The sequence below is a fragment of the Papio anubis genome, chromosome 15, assembly GCF_008728515.1.
Source record: "Papio anubis isolate 15944 chromosome 15, Panubis1.0, whole genome shotgun sequence".
In the NCBI taxonomy this organism is placed as follows: Eukaryota; Metazoa; Chordata; class Mammalia; order Primates; family Cercopithecidae; genus Papio; species Papio anubis.
This window is the reverse complement of record NC_044990.1, coordinates 76977494-77001872: the sequence shown is the minus strand read 5'-3', so window position 1 is coordinate 77001872 and position 24379 is coordinate 76977494. Positions and strand designations below refer to the sequence as shown.

General features: G+C 48.4%; 1 protein-coding gene and 1 long non-coding RNA gene across 2 annotated transcripts in view; one reads left to right on the top strand and one right to left on the bottom strand.

Moving 5' to 3' along the window:
• The window catches only part of STK24 (serine/threonine kinase 24), a 126231-nt gene that overhangs the window by 20039 nt on the left and 81813 nt on the right, over positions 1-24379 (top strand). The window lies entirely within an intron of this gene.
• LOC116270505 lies at positions 761-13370 on the bottom strand. Its single transcript, XR_004178547.1, has 3 exons — positions 12642-13370; positions 1221-1349; positions 761-851 (listed from the first exon to the last, which is right to left on the bottom strand). It is a non-coding gene; the product is annotated as an uncharacterized LOC116270505 (long non-coding RNA).

Genomic DNA, 24379 nt, shown 5'->3' with positions numbered 1-24379 from the left:
TCTGGAGCTGGTGGAAGAGTCCAGGCTAGGGACTAACGCTGGTGACTGATTAATTAGGTCATTTGTGCTAGCAACATGGGATGGCAGTGATCACTATACAGAGGGTGATTGAAGAGGGAGTAGCCCGTGTTTCAGAGCCCAGATCTCATCACACTTGGCTCCTCCACCTAGCTTTACCTGCTAGGCAAAGCAGGTTCTGCTCTGAATGTGAGCCCAGGCATGTCCACGCGGCAGCAGCATCGGCCCAGGTGGATGGATGGGGTGCGAGGTGCTGTGGTGGCTGATCACCAGTGGGAACAGTGTGTCAGCTGGTGGTGAGTCCAGAGTAGCTTGTAATTTCTTTTTTTTTTTTTTTGAGACGGAGTCTCGCTCTGTCGCCCAGGCTGGAGTGCAGTGGCCGGATCTCAGCTCACTGCAAACTCCGCCTCCCAGGTTTATGCCATTCTTCTGCCTCAGCCTCCCGAGTAGCTGGGACTACAGGCGCCCACCACCTCGCCCGGCTAGTTTTTTTTGTGTTTTTTAGTAGAGACGGGGTTTCACCATGTTAGCCAGGATGATCTCGATCTCCTGACCTCGTGATCCGCCCGTCTTGGCCTCCCAAAGTGCTGGGATTACAGGCTTGAGCCACCGTGACTGGCCGTAATTTCTTAGATGACAGGAGTTTCTTTTAACAAATTTATGAGACAGATCATGTGCCTGAGCTCCACATACCTAATATATACATCATTTTGACCCTGCATCTCTTGTCCAGTTTAGTGGAGGTTACTTCCGAAGTGGGTCCTAAAGTAGTTTTCCAATGAGTTGCATAGCAGAATTTAAGGCTGTTCAAACAGTCTTGGTCTTGGTTGCACCTGCAAAAATCAGGTAGAAGCCTCTAGGTGAGTTAAACCCAGCAGACTTTCATTTTAACCCAGGTGGGTGATTCTGGGCTGCCAGTGGTGCTGCTTTTACCACCCCTGGTTTGGTGTGGCCCAGGGTGGCTGGCATGACCCTGGCTGGTGTTGGTAGTCATAACTGGGCTACATACTCATTGCCTCTCTGGTTTGGTGTGGCCCAGGGTGGCTGGCATGTCCCTGGCCGGTGTTGATAGTCATCATTGGGGCACATACTCATTGTGTTACAGTGTTTTGTTTGTTTGTTTTTTTCCCCAATTGTAGACAAAAGAACAACAACCCCAACTAGTTTAAGCAAAAACAAAAAGGGGAGATTCATCTACTCACAGCACTGAAAGGTCTACAGTGGGCTTGGCTTCCGGTGCAGTGAAACGTGAGGGCTTACTTCTTAGGCAGGTGTCCCGCAGCTGATGATAAAGGCGGCTGCCCACAGCACCCAGCCTTATGGATGTGATCCTGGGGAACAAAGAGCACCTCTTTTTCAGTAGCTCTAGCACAAGTTCTTAGGTAAGTGCTGAGGGTACTAACATAGTCCCTAACCCTGGACTGATCCCTGTGGCAAGAGGAGTGGGGCTCTGGCCAGTCAGTGCCCCCTGGCAACTCTGCTGGGGAATCTAGGCCATGTGACTGACAATTCCCCAGGGAAGGAGGAGAAGTCAGGAAAGAGTTCTTCCTGAAGTGGGTCTTGGGTGTGGGACAGAATTTCTTAGCCGGGCACATCATCAGGTATATGCTGGTAAAAGACCTTATCTAGAGAAAGGTAGACATTTACATAAGACAGGGAAGCTGATACGTGTAGGACGTTTTTAATTGGCTAAAACCACTCAGGAGTTTTCTGTTGTGAGTTGTTTTTTTTTTTTGAGACTGAGTCTCGCTCTGTCGCCCAGGCTGGAGTGCAGTGGCGTGATCTCGGCTCACTGCAAGCTCCGCCTCCTGGGTTCGCCCCATTCTCCTGCCTCAGCCTGCCGAGTAGCTGGGCCTACAGGTGCCCGCCACTGCGCCCGGCTATTTTTTTTTTTTTTTTTTGATTTTTAGTAGAGATGGGGTTTCACCACGTTAGCCAGGATGTTCTTGATCTCCTGACCTCGTGGTCCGCCCGTCTCGGCCTCCCAAAGTGTTGGGATTACAGGTGTGAGCCACCGCGCCCGGCCAGAGAGTGAGTTTTAAACGTGGTTATCCAACAATAGGGTTGTGTGTGCTGCACAGAAGGCAGGGCATATTGTGCCAGTTATACATGAGGGGAAAAGGGATGGCACGAGCTAAGCATTCACTCTGTAAAGAGCAGGTCGTGATTATAGTCAGCTATGATGGTGGCTAGGTTATAAGATACACACTAGACCAATCAAGTGTAATAAGAAAAGATAAAAGCAGTGTTAGGATATTTTGGGTGATCATGTTCTTAAAACAATTTTTTCTTTCTTTTTTTTATTTTTTTGAGTCGGAGTCTCGCTCTGCCGCCCAGGCGGAATGCAGTGGCGCTATCTCAGCTCACTGCAACCTCCGTCTCCCGGGTTTAAGTGATTCTCGTGCCTCAGCCTCCTGAGTAGCTGAGATTACAGGTGTGTGCCACCATGCCTGGCTAATTTTTGCATTTTTAGTACAGACCGGGTTTCACCATGTTGATCAAGCTGGTCTGGAACTCCTGACCTCAGGTGATCCACCTGCCTTGGCCTACCAAAGTTTGGGGATTACAGGTGTGAGCCACCACGCCTGGCCTAACAATTTTCTTTAATATTTGAATGACTTAATGCCAGGTTTTTTTTTTTTTTTTTTTTTTTTGGAGACGGAGTCTGGCTCTGTCGCCCAGGCTGGAGTGCAGTGGCGCAATCTCGGCTCACTGCAAGCTCTGCCTCCCGGGTTCACGCCATTCTCCTGCCTCAGCCTCCCGAGTAGCCGCCACCATGTCCGGCTAGTTTTTTGTATTTTTAAGTAGAGACGGGGTTTCACTGTGTTAGCCAGGATGTTCTCAATCTCCTGACCTCGTGATCCGCCTGTCTCGGCCTCCCAAAGTGCTGGGATTACAGGCTTGAGCCACCGCGCCCGGCCTAGTTTGTTTTTTTATTTTGTAGAGATGGAGTCTCACCTTGTTCAGGCTGGTCTCCACCTTTTGGCCTCGAGCAATCTTCTCGCCTTGGCCTCCCAGAGTGCTCAGATTACAAGGATGAGCCACTGGCGGCTGGCCTAAAATGCCAGGTTTAATCGGGAAAGGGATTTTGGAGTTTTATCTAGGTGATTTGCTTTTAGCTTTTATCTGTGAGAGGTGCAGTGTTTTAGATAACCTGGAGGTCTGGAATGACCATGAGTACAACCTGGCAGATTACATTGGAGTACCTGTGTTGTTGTTTTAGTTAGAGGTAATTTCAGTAATTAAAATGAAATGTCCTGTTTTAAAGTAAGTTCTGTTCTGTAAGGAGCAGTAGGTATTAAATGTCTTTGGGAAGTATGAACTCTTTGGGGGGTTACCTGGAATAATGAGGATGTTTGTTGTTATTTTTACACAGTGTTACATTTCAGTTTTTTTCTTTAAAGGGAGTAAGTTGCATATGGGGGGGCTTAAATGCTTTATTGACAAGAAGAAAACCATACCAGAACCAATTGATCATCACCATCATCTTCCTCCCCCTTCTTTTCCTACTTCTTTTTTCTTTTTTTTTTTTTTTGAGATGGAGTGTTGCTCCATTGCCCATCACCCAGGCTGGAGTGCAGTGGTGCGATCTTGGCTCACTTTAACCTCTGCCTTGTGGGTTCAGGCAATTCTCCTGCCTCAGCTTCCGGAGTAGCTGAGATTACAGGCACCTGCCACCACGCCTGGCTAATTTTTGCATTTTTAGTAGAGGTGAGGTTTTACCATGTTGGCCAGGTTGGTCTTGAATCCTGACCTCAGGCGATCCTCCCACTTTGGCCTCCTAAAGTGCTGGTATTATAGGCGTGAGCCACCGCGCCAAGCCTCCTGTTCCTCCTTTTTCTTGCTTTCTTTCAGCCTCAGCAACTCCCTTTGTGCTGCATCGGGCATTCCTTCAGTCCAGCCTGCAGCGGGATCCTTCTCGTGTTCCTCCTCCTTTTCCTAGGCTGCTGGGCATCTGCAGCAGTGTCGTCTGTCCCATCCCTCCCAGTCTCTGTGCAGCATCACCGAGGGATAGGCCGAGATGTTTTCTTTGAATTTTGGGTGTTGCTTGGAACAGGATTGGAAAAAGGCCAGTGGGTGCTTGGAATCCTTGAGCTGCTTTTTCGTTCCTTGGAGGAGGGATGTAGGTTTCATTTCTCTTCCCGACAGGCCTGGCCCGCCTTGGCTGCGTCTTCACCTTTCCTTTCTCTTTGGCGGATGTGGCCTTCCACCACTCCCAGCACACTCTGAGAAAACTCGGAGGAGCTCCCAAGCTGCTGCCTGTGCTGCCCGCTGGCAGGTTTGCACAAGTACGCATGTGATGACATTGGCCCCTTGGCTTCTGAGGACCTCCTTCACCCTTTCCTCGGCAAGACCCAGAGTTGCCGAGTGCCCGTCCGGCTCTCACCCATCCCACAGGGACTCTGGAGCTCAGCCTACTGTGGTGACTGTCATTAGTTTTTAAATAAACTTTTTTTTTTAGAGCAGTTTTGGAGCACAACAAAATTGAGCGTAAGGTGCAGAGATCTCCCATCCCCTTGGTGCCAACACCCACGGGGCCTCCCCTGGTGTCAGCATCCTGTGCCAGAGTGGTGGGTTTGTCAGGGCTGATGAGCCTGTGTTGACATGTCATCATTGCCCGAATCCATCGTTGATGCTGGAGGTTGCTCTTGGTGTTGTCCGTGCAGCGGGTTTTGACAAATGTATAGTGACGTGCATCCACCACTGGAGTGTCCTACAGGATAGTTCCACTGCCTGGAAATGAGTGAGGGTATCCCGAAAACATGTCCTCTTGGCTCTACTCAAGTGGTTTTTTTTTTTTTTTTTTTTTTGAAATAGAGTCTTGCTCTGTCGCCCAGGCTGGAGTGCAGTGGCGCGATCTCGGCTCACTGCAAGCTCCGCTTCCCGAGTTTACGCCATTCTCCTGCCTCAGCCTCCCGAGTAGCTGGGACTACAGGCGCCCGCCACCACGCCCGGCTAATTTTTTTGTATTTTTTTTAGTAGAGACGGGGTTTCACCCTGTTAGCCAGGATGGTCTCGATCTCCTGACCTTGTGATCCGCCTGCCTCGGCCTCCCAAAGTGCTGGGATTCCAGGCGTGAGCTACCGCGCCCGGCCCTCAAGTGGTTTTCTATAGGTGCCCTTTCCGCCTTGTTGGCGTCTTCTGTTTCTGACTAGACCGAAGGCAGTTTCTCTGGAGTGGCAGATCCTGGGTCTCCCTTTCTGAGTGGTCTGCCACTCAGAAAGCTGCCTGCCCTTGGGGTTCTTGAGGTGCCCTCAGTAGCCACCCTGGACCTCCCCAAGGGCAGATTCTAATGGGCAGTTCTCACAGCTCTTTTCGGTCCTCTGCTCCCCCATTCACTTCGAGGCCAGGTTTGAAAGCTGAGTGCGTGTCCTTTTCTAAGGAGGGCCTCCTGCTTTTTTTTGTCTGCCTCAAATTTCCCTTTTTAGTCCTTTCCCAGCTGGATTGAGTGGAAGACGACCCTGCCCCACTCAGCTGCAGATGGTTTGCCTCTCTGCTCTCCTGTAGCCGCTTGTGTCCCCAGCTGGCCTGTCCCCACCTTGCTGACCACAGCTTCTTCCATGTTTCTGATCAATTTGGTACACAGCATCCAGGGTCTACGTCCCTCCATCATCCCTGTCCCTGTGGGTGGTCGTTGTAGGGAGGGGAAAATACCCTGTAATGCCTCTCCCTACTGATGTAAAGATTCCTTTTAATAAAAAGCTATTGTAAAGTTTATTCAAAATATAGAATTAATACATGACTAATTGTTTAAAAATTAGACAATACAGAAGTATGATTTTATTCCCCAGGGGTAACTAATGTGGAGAGGAAGGATTCTGTGGTTCCCTTAATTGCAAAGGATTGTTCACTATCGTACATTTAGAACTGAAGAGAAGGCTTGCGAAGGCCATTTGGCTATTTTTTTCCTTCCTTATCGCAGCAGTTCCATCAGCAATGTCACGAACCTCTAACCAAGACCCCTCAAGCAATCCATTGTCTGCCAACACTTAAGTGCTTTGCATACTTCTGATGAGACGTGATACTGATTCCTCAGCAAAGATTTATTGAATGTCTACTATGTTGAATGCACCATAGTGGAGCCTGGGGAAGATGCTTACTCTATACCTGCTGTCCTTAATGAGCTCACAGGCCAGCTTCGGGCAGACATTCCAGCAAGCTTCGGAGTCCAGGCTGATAGTAACCAGAGAGAGGCACAAACTGGGTGAAAGAAAGGAACCGTTCCTGGAGGAGTCAGCATTTGAGCAGTTCCTGAAGGTGCTAGTGGGTAGAGGGCAATCCAGGCAGGTGGGTCTCTTCATAGAGTGGACTATAGTTTGGGTTGCCTGACACAGATGAGAAGCGTTAGGTTTTTCCTTCCTCCCTCCTATATGAAATAATGGGAAAGATGCCGTGATAGAAAGATTTAGTTTGGAGTAGAATAAAAGTGCTAAGAAAAAAAGAGAAAGTATGATGGGGTTTCCAAGTCTCCTTAATGGATTAGATAACTCAGAACAGCCTTGAAGAAGGCTTGGTGGCCTCGTAGCTTATGTTTGATTTTGCTTGAGGGACACAAAACAAGGAGAAATGAGAAACGTAGGTAAGTCTTGATTTTTTATAGGCTGGTCACAATATATATGCATGTATTTCTTTTTTAAGTTGAACTTAGTCTTCAACTTAATTCAGAAGTTGATTAAGGAACTTAATTCGAAATTGATTCAGAGGGTGTTCTTTTTGCTTTTGTTAAAGCATGAATTGAAAACACTGGAAGCAGTAAGCTGTATAAATGGTTTCATTTAATTTTGCATACTTAGAATTGGGCATCTGCAACTAAACGAGAGTTTATGCAAAATAACATGCAAATGAGTTTTTTTTTTTTTTTTTTAACCTTTGAGCCCAGAGTTTTAGGCTTCTGTCCCGCTGGGAAAAGGATGCTGCGTCCCTGAGCTTTCATGGGACACCAGTATATGTATTAGGAAGCACAATTGGACTTGAGTGATGATTACTGATGGTTTTGTCTTTAGAGAGAGAAGACAAAACTACAGGAAAGAGGGTGTGTGTTTTTTTTTTTTTTTTGGAGAGACGGTCTCATGCTTCATCACCAGGCTGGAGTGCAGTGGTGTGATCATGGCTCACTGTAGCCTCTACCTTCCAGGCTCAGGCGATCCTCCTGCCTCACCTTTGAAGTAGCAGGGACCACAGGTGTGCACCACCATGCCCAGCTATTTTTTGCAGGGACGGGGTCCCTCTGTGTTGCTCAGGCTGGTCTCAAACTCCTGAGCTCAAGTCATCTTCCCACCTTGACCTCGCAAAGTGCTGGGATTACGGGCATGAGCCAGTGTGCTTGGCCTGTTCCTATGTAAAATGAAAAAGACGGAAGAAACAAGAAAGCTTTTACTGCTTCTGGAGAATTCCCTCAGTTGTAAGTGACTAACAGCGTTAATGACGTTTCATGAACTAGGATGAAAATCTTTACGGAGTATCGAATTGAGTCTTCAAAGGGAAGCCTGCAGTGTTACAGCCCTAGCCACTGTAAATGAAGTGTATTAGAGCTAGTAGTATGCTACAGATGACCCGCCTGTGGAAGTGAGATTCTTGTAGAAAAGTCAAGATCATTGAAGAGATGTGAGACCACCTAACTCTGTGTGGTTACACCAGGCACAGTCAGGAGGGAAGGAAATAGGTAGCTACTGTGGTCCGAATGCTTATGTCTCTCCACAGTCATGTTGTAAATCTTAGTGCAGTTGTGTTACGAGGTGGGGCCTTTAGGAGGTGATTAGGTGATTAGCTGATGAGGGTTCTGCCTTCATGAATGGAATTAGTGCGTATCTTAGGCTGTTCTTCTGTTGCTATACAGTAATTTATAAAGGAAAGAGGTTTAATTGGCTTCTGGTTCTGCAGGCTGTACAGGAAGCATGGTACAGGCTTCTGCTTGGTTTCTGTGGAGGCCTCAGGGAGCTTTGACTCATGGCCGAAGGTGAAGTGGGAGCAGGCGGTCACATGGCGAGAGTGGGAGCAAGGGAGAGAGAGGGAAGGTGCCACACACTTTTAAACAACCAGATCTTGCTGGAACTCACTATTATGAGGACAGCACCAAGCAGTGAGGGATCCACCCCCGTGATCCAAACACCTCCGGGCAGACTCTACCTCCAACATTGGGGTTGCATTTCATCCTGCAATTTGAAGGGGACATCCAACCATATCGGTGCCCTTACAAAAGAGGTCCGAGGGAGCTGCTTTGTCCCTTCTGCCATGTGAGGACAGAGCTAGGAGGTGCCATCCGTGAGGAATGGCGCTCAGTACACACCGAATCGGCCAGTGCCTTGACCTTGAACTTCCCAGCCTCCAGAAATGTAAGCAATGAATTGATGTTTATAAAAGTTGCACAGTCTAAGCTAAGACAGAAGTATTTCGGCTAATGGAGGAAGTTGCACAAGCATTGTTGGTTGGTTAGCTGCATGTTTCAAATGGTCAGAAGAAAAAAAATTCTCTTAACCGAAATTCTTGTGTGTTTCCCAGCACGTGTTATCTGCATGGTCTCAGGATAATGTCTCCATTGGGGCTTGTATTAGCAACAGGCTAATTGCAGGAGGCCCCTGCCTCATGACCATTGTCCTACCCCAGGGTAATGATTGGGGTCTTCTCCATTATTACTAAAGGGCATACCTTGGGAGAACCACATGTATATTGAAGGACATATGGTAGATCCAGTCATTTACTCTTTTTTTTTTTTTTTTTTTTTGAGACAGAGTCTTACTTTGTCGCCTGGGCTGGAGCGCAGTGGCATGACCTTGGGTCACTGCAACCTCCACCTGTCAAGTTCAAGTGACTCTCCTGCCTCAGCCTCCCAAGTAGCTGGGATTACAGGTGCCCACCACCATGCCTGGCTAATTTTGTATTTTTAGTAGAGACAAGGTTTCACCATGTTGGCCAGGGTGGTCTCGAACACCTGACCTCAGGTAATCCACCCACTGTGCTGGGATTACAGGCATGAGCCACCGTGCCCAGCCATTTATTCTATTTTCATGTAGAAAGATGTGACACGAGGGAGAATAATAGTGAAGTGTACGCATCATCAGCTGTGTGATTTGAGGGTAAACCCTTGAGATGAGACAGTTCCTTGTCACTTGATGATTTATTTCCTATCTCAGCCTTTAGTTAGAATTTACTGGGTGTGCCTGTCACCTGTGATTCAGCTGCTCCTTTATGTAGCATTGGCAGTTGTGGCTTAGAAAGGAAAACGCAGCTGAGGCTGCAGGTCACACTGTAATGGGAACAGGGGAGCACTTAGTATGTCCAGTTTAAAAAAAAAAACTTTATTTTTGCCCCAGGAGGATAAGAAAAAATTATCTTATTTTAGCCCCAGGAAAATAACGTCTTATTTTAGCCCCAGGAACTATAATATGTATGCATTTTTCTGTCTGTATTTTTTACAGGTGAGTAAACTAAGGCCTAGAGAGGCAAATAACTCGTAAGAGGTGGAGGTGGATTTGAACCCACATGCACCTGGCCGTAGACTCCACGTTCTTCTCTTCATGAGGTGTCAACTCCTCCAGTAGATTTGCTGCTGGAGCGGGGAGTTAGGGTCTCAGTTCTTAAGGGAGTGGGGAGGGTTTGGTGGCCCAGCTGCGTAAATAGCCTCATCTACCATGAGGGTTTAGCAGTAGTTTGCTCCGTGTGGATAAGAACTACAGTGTGGTATCAGTTTACGGGAGGTGAGGTGAATGAGGCTGTGATATTGAAGTATAGGAAAGGTGCTTGCACATCATATTATGTATTTTCTCAGTTTGCTCCTTTGTTTACAAAGAGTTGGTAATAAGGCCAAGTTTACTAAATTGATGGCTGAATACAACTGGGAGCCTTGCAGAGAAAACCATTTCACAGCTATTGATTTTACTCCTAATCTTGCCTCCCTAGCCCATGGCATGTCATTACACGAATCCTGGACAAGAGGTGTCTCAGTACCAATACTGGAAAACCGGCTCACTGCAGACAACCTATTGACTTTTTATCATATTTGATCATTAATTTTGTTTTAAAGAAATAGGGTCTCATTCTGTCTCTTAGGCTGGAGTGCAGCGGGGCGGTAATGGCTAACTATAGCCTCGAACTCCTGGGCTCAAGCAGTCCTCATGCTACAGCCTCCCAAGTAGCTGGGACTACAGGCATTGCCACTGTGCCCGGCTCATTTTTTTGTGTATGGAGATGGGGTCTCATTCTGTTGCCCAGACTGGTCTCTAACTCCTGGCCTCAAACGATTCTCCCACCTTGGCCTCCCAAAGTGCTTAGGATGACAGGTGTGAGCCACTGGGCCTGGCCACAATTTTAATATAAAAGTTACCCCTTAAAAACAATTAGATGTGGAAGGAAGGGGAACACAGATGTTCAGGGCCTCAGAGATCCAGGTGTGAGTAACTAGAGTCCACATGACAAACACGAGTTCATGTGTTCTGGCCTTTTTTTAGTTGAGAAAGTCCATTTTCTTGGCTCTTCTGAGCCTGTTGCTTGGTTCTTGACACCTCACTGGAAATTAAAAATGGGAATTTGACTTTCCGTGATAGGGGCTGCCTCACCTGCGTTTGTAGAGTTGGAGCTCAGGCCTGTTGTGGGCGATGTTTGGAAGTTAAGCTAGCTCAGCTTATCTCTGGGTTGGTTGACTGTGAGACCAGGTGGAAGGACACGCAGCCCATCTGGTGGTGAGTGAGGCCACTTGTGGCCAGGGGACTGAAGGAAGTCCCTGTTTACCGTATTCTTGGCAAAATCTGGTCTCCTGGCATAGATTCAGCTTTTGACAGGTCTGGGGATTTCTCTTTTTTTTTTTAAAGCAAAATTATAAAAAATGCTTTTAAAGTGAATCACTAGTGTGTGTTTTTGTAAGAGTTGGTAGATTGAAGGCTTTCGAAAGTATGGGCTTTCTCAGATGGGCCAGGCCATTTGAGATCTGCCTGAACTGCTCACCAGATCATCTGGGATAACACTGCCTTTGGGAGAAGGTGCCACGCTGTGTGCCAGTGGCCCTTTCGCAGCTGTCTCGTGAACAGGGGTTGGGGGACAGTGGGGTGGACACTAGGCATCAGGTGGACCCCAGCACCCTGCCCAGCCTTTGCTGCAGTGGTCATCTGTGCGCTTTTAAACTGAACAATTTCGTGTATCAGAAGTTATTCCTGTTCTCTTAGCCTTCATCAGTGAAACGCAGAATGACAAGGACTTTAAGACTGGTGTTGAATTATATTCAGATCTTAAGCAATTCCTGTGATCTCCCAATTTCTTTAAACTTTCATTTTTTTTTTTTTAGCTTCAAAAAAAGTCTTAAGGTAACATTTTTTCTTGAATGATTTCTCTTTTTTTGTATTTTCATTTTGTTGGTTTTCCTTATGGAAAGAATTGTTTAAAAGTCATACAGTAATTACAGTGTTTGGTGTAATATAATTCAGGATGTTTCATCTAATATAGAAAGACATTTGCTGCTTTTAGCTTATTATTATCCATATTGATTTAGGGTAATGGATTTGAATTGTCTAATCACTGACTTTGAGCAGCCAGAAATAAACTTAAAATCTTCCTGAAGCCAAGTCTGGCATTTTTTGATCTGCACGTGTGTACATTAAAAATTGGGATGTTGCTCTGCTCTTCCCAAAGCATGCATGTGTGAAATAGGCTCATTGCTAACAACTGGGACAGTGCAGAAAAACAGAAAACATACTGTTAACATCTCGGTGTACATCATTCCACATTGTTTTCTTTGGGTATGCATATGAGTACGCCTGTCCCCCAACCAAAAGGGGACCAATTCCTGTCATTAATTTTACATTGATGTCTACCTAGTTTGCAGTTTAAAAATATTTTTGGAAAACTTTGGACATATGAATCTTTTCACTTGTCTTCCCCTAGGATAAACTAACTGGAAGTGGGTTTTTGTCTTTTATTTATTTTCATTTTCAGATATGGAACATCTTTTCTGATCACTTTTCCATCTTTTTAGCGCTTCCATTCTTTAGATATGCTTTTATGTCATTGTTTTCTATTTTTTGCTGCTTTTAATATGATGTTTATTTTGATAATGATTTTTATTACCTTCATCTCTAGCGGTGTTAATGCTTTTTGGAGACTTAAAAGATGATCCGAATTATAATTTCTTTGAGAGTTGAGAGAAGTGTTTTTCTGAAATGTTTCCCCTCTCCCTTAGGAATTTGGAAATATTTTCCTTTTGTTTGTTTTCTTTTTCACCACTGTCTTTCCTTGTAGAGGCTTCTCTGCATGCCTTGGTGTGCATTCTTTGGCTTAGGAGGGGACCTGCCATGTGCCCTGGCCTGGGGTCGGTGTGGAGGGGCGGGAGCCCTGCCTCCTGGGGTCAGCGGCTCTGTCCTCTCCTCTCCAGCCTGCCCTGCCTTCTGCCAGCGGGCTGTGCCTCTGCCTGCTCTTCCTGGCGGGATGAGATACTCCCCGGGGATGCGCCACTCCCAGTGGGGCCCTTGCTTCTCAGGTGAGAGGTCAGGGCTCAGTTGCCTGGGGCCCACTTCCAGGAAGTGCACAGCTGGCCTCTGTTCCGGGAAGCCTTCCTGGTTAGGGAAGTGGAGATACCCTCCTGGGCCAGGCCTGCTGGGTGCCTCTGTGTCTGCAGTTGGGTCCCCACGGGAACATACCTGTCACCTTAGTTTCAGAACCGCCTGCCCCAGTGCGGGCCTAGGGTCCGGCTGTGTTCTCAGTTGTCCCCTCAGCCTGGGGCAGAGGTCAGTGTGCCTGGCAGGTAGTCTGTCATCTGTGGGTTCGGGTGAGAGTAGTTCCTAGTTTTATTGCATATGGACTTTTCTTCTCATGCTCCTTCCTTTATTATCTTCAGCTTGGGCCACAGCAGCCTAACGTAAATGCGCCTTTCATTTAATGGCTTTTACTGGAAGCCTTTTCATAGCTATTTTTAAACCTGAGGTCCATTAACATGACTCCAGATTAGAGCCAGAATACTCACACTTGCCAGTTTACATTGTGCGCTGTTCTTATGATGCCTAGGATCAAAAAAGACCCAGAAGTAAAATCAAGTTTCTTTTGTGTAGCGTGTGGTTTATGCGTGTGGGTGACCGAGTCGTGGATGGCAGCTTCTGGCGGCGATCCGTTCAGTAGAAGCCATTGATGACCGGCACCGCCTCGGCAGACTTCACCCTCCGGGCGGCTGACCGCTCCTCTCTCGCAGTCGGGGGGTGTCCTGCGTCCTACCGTAGTTCAGCACCGTCCTTGGGGGCCACTTAGGAGTAGAGGGCTTCCGGGCCACAGTGCGGGGTCTCTTGTTGCTGCCTCCCCTCTGTGTGCTCTCTCTGCAGCGATCAGACCCGCGTCTTCGGGTCCGCGCCCACCCTTGCCTCACCTGCTGCTTCTCAGCTGCTGTTGATGGAGACCAGCTGTTTGACCTTTAGCGTGTGCCTTTATTACGCACCAGAATGTTCTGAGAGCAGGATTGAGGCCCCCCGCTGAGAGGCGCAGTTTGGGCAGACCGGGAATTTGGGGCAGCTGTGTTTGTGCTTGGAGGCCTGTTTTGCCTGGTGCTTTTGGAGGGTCGAGGTTTCCCAAATCCGAGCGCCGAAGCACAGTTGAGTTGTGTTGAGAAGGCCGCAGTTAAGTAAATGTATGCAGACTTCCTGTCGGGTCCTGCCGCGGGAGCACATTTGTTGCATTATTCATTTGGTTTGCCCTTCAAGTGCTTAGTTCTCTTTTTTGGGGAAGAAAACAACTCCGTGGGGCACTTGGGTAGAGAGGATTTTCCCGAAGCTGTAAACCTTGGAGGATGGCCTGACTGGTCTCCCCGCAGCCGGAGCAGAGCCGCGGCCTCTCTCCCCTCCCCCGGCCTTTGCTGGCACCTCTAGGCCCCCGGGGGCGTCAGTCATTGGGACTTCCCAGTCACACTGGCGGCTGTTGTCTGCTACAGGGAGTGGTGGGTCTGCAACTTTGTACTCCGTCCCATTGTCTCCACAGAAACACCCGTTCCTGCCAGGCCGCGTGTTCTGGTGTTGTTTGGAAATGAGGGGGTCTAGATTTTTTTTTTTTTTTTTTTTTTTGAGACGGAGTCTCGTTCAGTCGCCCAGGCTGGAGTGCAGTGGCCGGATCTCGGCTCACTGCAAGCTCCGCCTCCCGGGTTCACGCCATTCTCCTGCCTCAGCCTCCCGAGTAGCTGGGACTACAGGCGCCCGCCACCAGCCTGGCTAATTTTTTGCATTTTTAGTAGAGACGGGGTTTCACCGTGTTCCCCAGGATGGTCTCGATCTCCTGACCTCGTGATCCGCTCGCCTCGGCCTCCCAAAGTGCTGGGATTACAGGCGTGAGCCACAGCGCCCGGCCTAGGGGGTCTAGATTTCAACTGACCTCTTACTGACGTACATGGTGAGCGTTGGTACTTGAACGTGTAGATGGAAAAAGTGGAGTAGAAAACGCATAGAAAGTAAATTCCACCATCAGCCTTTCTAGGGCTGTGGTCTGCGTTGCTTCCCGTCACTTTCACCCCAGGAACAAGGGACTAATCTGGAAAGGAACCAAGGAACCGGGAAACCGGAGCATTTATTAGGCTCAGCTATCTGATTTTTAAATGTGTGTTTCTTAATCTGAGGTGCATGAACGAACTACCTTGTAGGCTGTTTCTTGGGTCTAGGAAGCCATTTATATTTATATGCTGGTTTCCTGAAAAACACGGGGTGCTCTGTGAGTTTGAGGAGTTATTGTGTGGTCACTTGAGTTGACCCTGGAGTTTGTGAGGCTGGCCCTGTTCTGGTTACCGTCAGTAAAAGGCAGGGCTGGGAGGAAGTTGGAACCACCCGGCTGGTAGAGACTGGCCGTTTTTTTTTTTTCTTTTTTTTTGTGCGTAGGATGAATGCATTGTTTTTGTCTGTCCTTTTTACCTTAGCAGACGAGAGAGTTGGCTGGAACGGTCCCTACTCAGCAATATTTATTTAGGTTTGCACACCTTCCAAAACGTTGCTTATTTAAGTCCCATTTACAGTGCTTTAAAATGGCTGACATACCAGTCAGCGCTGGGGTGGGTGAAGTGTGATGTCAAGAAAATATTAAATCATGAGAGCTGATTACTATGCCCAGAAAATAGGGCAGTCTTGTAAATGACCTTTGTCTTCAAGTCGGGATAAGAAATGAGTTATAAACGGCCTGTGGTTAAAGTCCTATTGGATCCTTGGAAAACAGTGGGTGGAGATGGAACGAGCTTTGACTCACTTGTGTTCTGCATCCTTTGATCTGTGCCAAGGAAGAGACTGCTTTGAAATGCACGATTTTATTTTCTCAACCTAAATATTGTAGCAGCAGTAATGGAGTAGTGAGTGGAAAAGTATTGCTCACTCTATTCCACACTTCCCGGAGTTTATGTGATACACCCTGCTTACCCCCAGGCTTCAGTAATGCCAGTGCCTGCTGTTTAGATGTGCAGATAAAATACACTTCCTCATGGTAAAAGGGTAAAGTGTGATGGATGAGGGCACAGGCTGTTGAGACTGGTTCAAACCTTTCCTACAGTTCATCTCACCTTTGTGTTGTGGTTTCTTTATCTTTGAAGAGATGGAATTACATGATTTAATTCTGTAGGGACAGCGTCTGGTATATTGGCAGCTTCTAAGTCAAAAATAAGAAATATCTCTGGAAAGAATGTAAAAGTTTTTTGTAAATTAGGTTATAATTTTCCTGAACCCTCCCACTTGCTGGCTCTGATGCTGACATCATGGTCTCTATTCTCTGCTCACAACCTCAAAAGTTTTCATAATACTGCTATTTTGAAAATGTAAGGAAAACATTTTTTCCTTTGAACATCTGAACAGAGACAAACTGCCCTTCTTAGTTGGTCGGGATGCAGCTGAAAGTGTTGGGTCCTGATTTTGATCAGCCTGAAGCTGTTCCCAGACCAAACTGAGGGTCAGGCTAATTCTCGTGGCCCAATAATGAGATGCAGATGAACTGGGGAGGAAGAGAGTTTCTGTTTTCTGCAGCCGGTTACAGGGAGAAGGCCTGGAAATTATCCCCAGACCAACTCAAAGTTACGAAGTTTTCCAGAGCTTATATACCTTCTAAGCTATATATGCCTGTGTGTAAGTGTGCATCTAAAGACATTAGTGATTAACTTCTCAATCTATAACTGAGGTCTGAGTCCTGAAGACCTTCCTCTGGAGCCTCAGTAGATTTACTTAATCTAAATGGGTCCAGGTGCTGGGGTAGATGACCCTGATTTTGTCTCCTGCTAAATCACAGAGGTTTGGGGAGTTCCTTCAGATGCCCAATAACCTTGTTTGTGGAGGCCGGGGGAGTTTCTTCAGACCTCCAGTAAAACTTGTTTAATCCTAAACGGATCCTGTTAAGAATTCTTTGGTTATTTTACCATGCTTTAAGGCCCAGGAAAGGCCTAGGCAAAACTCTTGGTGGGCTTTTGTTACATTCCAGCCCTTGTATAAGGGCACTGGCTTTTTTTTTTTTTTTTTTGGCTTTTAATATTTAGCTTATCCACTCAGTACTGAAACAGCTGTTACAGGGACCTGTGTGAGTGAGACCTGGCCTGCCACAAAGCTTCATGGACACGTTGTCAGCTTTGTGACCTGCACTGGTGATTGGTTTTGGAGATCAGTTAGGTGGAGGAGTAGACAGGGATGTGAAGTTTAGGTAAATCCTGAATCTGTGGAACAAGACTTAGCTTTTTTTGGTTTTGTTTTCTAAAGTCCTTCATCCTCTGGGCATTTCAGCTCTCACTTGTGCCAGGCATTTTACTAGATGCTGGGGCAAGATGAAGGAAGTCTTTGCCCTTAAGGATCTCACAGTCATTTGCGAAAGACAGATGTCTAAAGATACGTAATGTGTAATTTTTCTTTTAAACAACTTTATTGATATATATTTTACATATCATAAAATTCATTTCAGGTGTAAAATGCAATGATTTGTAGTAATTTTACTGAATGGCGCAGCTAGCATCAATCAGAGCAGAACATTTCATCCCCAGTAAGATTCCTCATCGTCACTCACAGGTGATCTCTGTTCCCACCCTAGCCTTGGACAGTTCTGCGTCTACTTTGTAGCTCTATAAATTTGCCTTTACTGGACATTTCATATAAGTCAATCACACAGTATGTGTTCCTTTGTGACTGGCTGCTTTTGCTTAGCGTGACGTTCTTGGGGCTCGTGACGCAGCTTGTGTCTGTTGTTCGTTCTTTTTGCAGCAGAATCGTATCTGTTGTTTGGGTGGGCCACGTGTGTTGCCTGTTTACTTTCAGCTGGTGGACATTTAGGCCGTTTGCACTGGCGGTTGCTGTGTATCATGTTGCTGTGAACATGTGTGTGTGTGTCTTTGCGGGGACTTGTGTGTCCTGTTCTCTTGGGAATGGAATTGCTGGGTTATAGGGTAGGTTTTTTGTTTCCCCTTGGAGACTCTCTGGTTTCCACATACAGTAGTTTTATGCTTAACCTTTTGAGAAATTGCCAAATGGCTTTCTGAAGTGGCCGCGTCATTTTGCTCCCTCCAGCTGTTTATGATGTTCCCATTTCTAGTAAGTTCTGAGATAACATAAGAGAAATAATGATGCAGCCCTCACTGCTATGCTCTATGACTTACACCTGGTACTGTAGGTGTCCCTTTTACAAACGGAGCTTTGCAGAGATTATTTTCACCTCATTCAGGCTCAACTTGAGATAGGAACCCTGGGCCAGCCTGACTCCAAAACCTACTCTCTTAAGCACTTTGCTTTCCTGACTTGTGATCTTTTAACATTCTGGCATTATTTTCAAATGCTGTGAGAGCACTGAAGACAAAGTATTTGATTCTTCCACGCATCCAGTGATGGTTCATCATCAAGAATCATTTTAATATAGGAAGGGGACAACAGATTATGGCGTCAGTAGATTTACTCCTACTTCCATTGCAACGCTATTGTTATCAATATAGCAAAACGGAGAAAAGCAGTTGAATTACAAAAAGAGTTGCATTACAATATTGACTCTCTCGGAGGATGTTAGCATTGTGGCAGGCTGAGCCCACCCATGGAAGAGGTGTGTGCTTCAGGGCGGCACAGCTGGAGTGAGCCAAATGGAAAATTGTGTACAAAGTGTGCAGCAGGCTGAGCCTTTGATGGAAACAGTGGGTGCTCTGCTGTGTGCAGGTGGATGTCAGGTCTGTGGAGTGACTGTGTGTGTGAGTCTTTGCTGTTGCCCTTTCCTTTCTGTGTCCCCCTCCCCACCAGCTCTGACTCCTGTGTCTGCTTAGAATGCCTTCCAGAAATTGTGACAGGTGGGGAGGGCAGAACAAAGTATTATCTTTTCTGTGGTTTTCTCAGTAATGATGAAATTTTCACCTGTTTGGGCCTCACTGAGGAGCAAGAAAGAAGGGACACTAGGGCCTGAGTGTGGGAAGGAGGCAGTGACAGCAATGAACCTAGGAGGTCAGGCGGCAGGTAGGCTGCTCTGGGAGCTACCTCCAGGAGGGAGGGTTTAGCACAAGGCATGCTTTTGTAGGCAGGTTTGTGCGTGTGTGTGTGTGTGTGTGTGTGTGTGCCAGAATAGAGGAAGGAGAAAGAAGGGGCAAGAGACTGGGAAAAGAAGGAATAAGATGAGCTCAGAAACTCCCCTTGGAGCGGAAGATCAGTTGAAGGTGCAGTAAGCTACTGCTCGAGGAAAGGATTAAAAATAGGCACCAAGCCGCGGTGGCTCACACCTGTAATCCTAGCACTTTGAGAGGCCGAGGCGGGGGGATCACCTGAGGTCAGGAGTTGGAGACCAGCCTGACCAACATGGTAAAACCCCATCTCTACTAAAAATAGAGAAATTGGCCGCATGTGGTGGCAGGCACCTGTCACCCCAGCTATGAGGGAAGCTGAGGCAGGAGAATTGCTTGAACCTGGGAGGGGGAGGTTTCAGTGATCCGAGATCACTCCACCGTACTCTTGCCTGGTGGACAGAGCGGGACTCCATCTTTAAAAAAAAAAAAAAGACCTCCAAAGCAAAGTGATTGACCTAGCCGATGGAGAACACCCTTTCCTTCACTGAAACCTGAAGCTCAGCATCCTTCTTGGGAAGGAAGTTCTGGAAGTGATGAGGATTTGCTGACATCCCTGTGGATTAGTGACATTGATGAGCACCAGAAAGCAGGTGTCTGTTGTGGTGACAGAAAACCAGGATGGAAGCTACAGGTGACGTCTGCAGGGTAGGCCCTGCCCACTCTGACCTCCAGCTGCACCCCGAGCGAGCAGCGGAGGCATCATGGAAGTGGCTGGGCCATGCAGCCGAGCCCTGAGCCCCTCAGCAGGCTCATCCCACAGCCCTGCGTTGCGGGCACTCTTGTTATCCCCACCTACAGAAGAGGCAGCTGAGGCACAGGGCGTTTAAGTGACTTTGTCAGGGTCCCCCTCATCAGAGCTGGGGATTCGATTCAGGCAGACTGGCTCCAGGAGCTGTGCCCTCAGCCCCTGCACTACACTGAGGGGCAGCAGAAATGAACCTAGGTGACGACTAGAAAGATCACCACCTCTTCTTCTGTCTCACATTCTCTACCTAGGAGTGCATGTCTCCGCCCACTTGCCACTTCTTGGGCTGTTGGTGTGGACCTGGGTGGAGGTGGGGCCCCTGTCCTGCCATGGGCAGTGAGGCCGGCACCCTGGCCAGTGTGTGGCCTGGTCCTTAGTTTGGAAGGTCTGTCTGCTCCTCGTGCCACAGCTGGCGGCTGGAGCCTCGGCTCCTCAGCTGCACTCGCCTCGCTTGTTTATTTAGCGGAAGGGGTTGAGGTCTCCCGTGTGCCGGGTGCTGTGCTGTTGTGAATGAGCCCACTGGTGTTCAAAGCCGACATTGCAGCGGCGGCAGGGTAATGCCGTCCCGGGGGAAGTCCCCACTCCAGGTGGGGTGTGTGTGTTTGTGAGAGACCCCACAAAGACAGGTGTCCTTAGCCATCCCAGCAGCCTCACTCAGGAGGACTGCCTGGCGGGAGCCCTCCCAGGGCCACCGTCCAGAGAGGTGGCACTGCCCATAAAAATACTCTGCTCCTTTGGAGGTGGGTCTTGAGGGGATCACGGTATAGGCTGAAGAACATTGTCTTGAGGGCTCAAGGAGCTGAAGGCCGCCACCCTGGCTGTGTCCCTGCGTGAGTGACTTACTTGCCAAGCCTCCCCTTCTCATCTTTGGAGGTAGCTGCTTCAAGGGACTGGGTGGTAGGTAAGGAGATGAGGTGGGAGGGGCGGGCTCCGGCCATTGTCAGGGGCACACAGGGTCTTGCTTCTCCCTCCCTTTCACTGGGTGGCTGAAGGGCAGGCGGAGGAGTGTGGCGACCGGGCGGCTGGAGGGCAGGCTGAAGAGTGTGGCCAGGCGGCTGGTGGGCAGGCGGAGGAGTATGGCGACCGGGTGGCTGGAGGGCAGGCGGAGGAGTGTGACTAGGCGAAGGAGTGTGACCAGGCGGCTGGAGGGCAGGCGGAGGAGTGTGTTGACTGGGCAGCTGGAGGGCAGGCGGAGGAGTGTGGCGACCGGGTGGCTGGAGGGCAGGCGGAGGAGTGTGGTGACTGGGCGGCTGGAGGGCAGGCGGAGGAGTGTGGCGACCGGGTGGCTGGAGGGCAGGCGGAGGAGTGTGGCCAGGCGGTTGGAGGGCAGGCGGAGGAGTGTGGCAACTGGGCGGCTGGAGGGCAGGCGGAGCAGTGTGGCTGCTGGCAGGTGTGTGTTTCTGGTTCTGTTGAGTGATGCTTGGAAGATCATTCCGAGAGGTCAGGGCAGCTCCCAGGGCCCCAGGGCAGTGGGCCTCTGCAGGGGACTCGGAGGCCAGCTTTTGTCAGCTCATGAACTTTTAAAAATGGAGAGGACAGGTGTGGTGGCTATTCCCTGTAAACCCAGCACTTTGGGAGGCCAAGGTGAGAGGATCACTTGAGCCCTGGAGTTAGAGACCAGCCTGGGCAACATAGAGAGACCCTATCTCTACAAAAAGTAAAATAACAATCAGCCGGGCATGGTGGCACACACCTGTAGTCTCAGCTACTTGGGAGGCTGAGGTGAGAGGATCACTTGAACCCAGGAGTTGGAGGCTGCAGTGAGCCATGATTGTGCCACTGCATTCCAGTCTGGGCCACAGGGAGAGATCCCTTCTCTTGGAAGAGAAAAAAAAAAAAAAAAGGTAGAAGAATAATATGCAACAGACAATTTAGCTCTCAAGGCCTAAGGCATTTGTTCTCTGATCCCTACTGAAGTGTGTTTGCTCCTGATCCAGCCTGTCACCCACCCATGGAATTCTTGAATCCCCCCAGGGCTGCACAAAACAGCTGACTTGGCGGCCCGTTGTCCCACTGCTTGGCCTGGAGCTTGCAGAGTTTCTGTGAGATGTAGGATTTGGCTCCACAGATTGCATCTTGATTGCTCACGTTCCCTTTTGCCCTTGCTGCCCCACCTAGGGAGAAAAGAACACTCAGTGACACTTTTTTTCCCCTGGTGGGCAGGATGCGTGTGTTCCTGTTTGTGACAACTCAACCTTGTCTGTGACCTTAGTACCTCCATTCCAGGAATTTCCCCTTCGAGGCCTCTAAAAGCTGAAAGATTTTCAGGTAAAGGAAGTGCGATATTGATTGAAATCTGCATACACCAAAACAATTTGGTCTGGCTTCTAGAATAGTCAGTTTCCTGATACTCATCATTGCTTCCATCAGCTCTGGTAAAGTACAGGAAGGTGAGCTCACCTGTGGGGAATGGGCAGTGGCATCACAGTTTACTCTCTGCGCGGATCCTGGCATTCTAGTGTGCTCACAGGGTGAGCCTTGCCAGTTAGGTGCCTCTGGAGTCAGGCACCCTGTGAAGCTTGCAGCTTATGAGCACTTTGCAGTCCAGAGAATGACCTGTGACCCTTAAACCCCGCTTCCGAGCTGTGGGGGATCTTGTGTAAGGTCTGTGCCTGAATTGTCTCAGCTGTGTCATGAGGACGGCGTTCCTTTTCTCATGGGGCGGTTGTGAGGTCTAGAAACAGTATTTATGAACGCTCCCCAGCACGAGGCCTTCCCATGGGAGGAGCTTCAGCAGTGGGAGCTGCTACTGTTTGTTACTGCGTATTTGTACACTGGGTATGTTTTCCATGAATTTTGTTTGCATTTTGATTTTAATAAAGAAGGTGCCAGATTCACTTTCCAAGGAATTGTATACCTTATTTGGAATGCATTATGTATATATGTGTATACATATTGTTTGAGACACTTTTGCTCTTGTTACCTAGGCTGGAGTGCAATGGCGTGATCTCGGCTCACCCCAGCCTCCGCCTCCCAGGTTCGAGTGATTCTCCTGCCTCAGCCTCCCAAATAGCTGGGATTACAGACATGCGCCACCACGCCCAGCTAATTTTGTATTTTTAGTAAATACAGGCTGGTCAGGCTGGTCTCGAACTCCTGACCTGGGGTGATCCGCCTGCCTCAGCCTCCCAAAATGTTGGGATTACAGGCGTGAGCCACCGTGCCCACCCCATTGCATATTTTTTTTCAAGTTCTTGCCCAATGAAACTGTCCTGGTTATGCTGTCAGGGCCTGTTTGTTGGGAACGCTCAGTGGGTTCTCCTTGCCTGCTGCCCAAACAGAGCTGATTTATCAAGACAAGGGAATTGCAATAGACAAAGAGTTTAACTCACACAGTGCTGGCTCTGCAGGAGACTAGAGTTTTATTGTTACTCAAATCAGCCTCTCTGCAAATTTGGAGATTGGGATTTTTAAGGCTAATTTGGTGGGTAGGGGTTCAGGAAGTGGGGAATGCTGGTTGGTTGGGTCGGAGATGGAATCATAGGAGATCGAAGTGGGTTTTTTGCTGTTTTCGGTTCCTGGGTGGGATCCCAGAACTGGTTGAGCCAGATTACTGGCCTGGGTGGCACTAGCTGGTGCATCGGAATGCTGGGTCTGCAAAATATCCCAAGCACTGATCTTAGTTTTTACAGCAGTGATCTTATCCCCAGGAGCAGTTTTGGGAGGTTCAGAATCTTGTAGCCTCTGGCCTGCGTGACTCCTAAACCATAATTTCTAATCTTGTAGTTAATTTGTTAGTCTTACAGAGGTAGTATAGTCCCCAGGCAAGAAGGGGGTTTGTTTTGGGAAAGGGCTATTACCATTTTTATTTCAAAGTTAAACTATAAACCAGGTTCCTCCCGAAGTTAGTTTAGCCCGTGTCCAGGAATGAAAAGGACAGCTTGGAGGTTAGAAGCAAGATGGAGTCGGTCAGGCCAGATCTCTTTCACTGTCATCATTTTCTCACTGTTAGAATTTTTGCAGAGGCGGTTTCATTGTCACCTCAGAGAAACCGCAGGCCTCATCTTTGAGCCAGGGAGCCTTCTGTTGAAGAAAAGTACCCCACACAACCACTGGGAGATCCTGGGGCAGGGCCGAGGTTCCCTGGTGGGGACTCCAGGGGCGCTGGAGCTTTGTGACCATGGGCCTTGCCTCGGCTGCCCCGTGTGGTTGGAGGAGGATGTGGATAAGACCAGGTGGGGTGCCCGCTAGCTCCCGGTGGTGGGTAGGCATCAGCAGACTAGGAGAGCCTCTGTTTAACTTGTGCTGAGAAGGAGTGTGACTCCTGGAGAGTTGGGCGGAGAGCCGCACACACCAGTGCGGTGTCCAGACTGGACCCCATGGTGTCTGAGCATTATTCTCTCTAGGGTCACCTTCCCCTGCACTGTGACCTCACGGAGCTTCAGACAGTGGTTTTCGAAGGTAACAGAGCAGGTGGTGGTGCGGTGTATGTGCGTCCATGAGTGTGTGTGTGTGTGTGTGTGTGTGTGTGTGTTGGGTACTGAGGCCACAAGGAATCAATTGATCTAGGTGGTACAGTAGTTTTTTTCTCATTTTTAACACTTTCCAAAAATCGAATTTACATTTTTTATTTTTAGAGATGGGGGTTCTCATTTTGTCACCCAGGCTGAAGTGCAGTGGCTCAATCATAGCTCACTGCAGCCTCAAACTCCTGGGCTCAAGCGATTCTCCCACCTCAGCCTTGCGAGTAGCTGGGATTACAGGGTTGAGCCACCATGCCCTGCAATATTTTTAACTTAGCTAGAGCATTTTATATCTTAAGTATTCTTTTACAAATAGTAGATGCTAGCACTGGGGTTCTTCTAAATATTAACTATTCCTTCATATTTAGGAAATATTAAGGAATTTAGGAAGACTGTGAGACAGTCTCACTCTGTCACCCAGGCTGGACTGCAGTAGTGCAATTTCAGCTCGCTTCAACCTCCACCTCCCAGGTTCAAGTGATTCTCATGCTTCAGCCTCCTGAGTAGCTGGGAACCTGGCTAATTTTTGTATTTTTTGTAGATATGAAGTTTGACCATGTTGGCCAGATTGGTCTTGAACTCCTAGCTTCAAGTGACCCACCCGCCTCAGCCTCCTGAAGTGCTGGGATTATAGGCGTGAGCCACCGTGCCCAG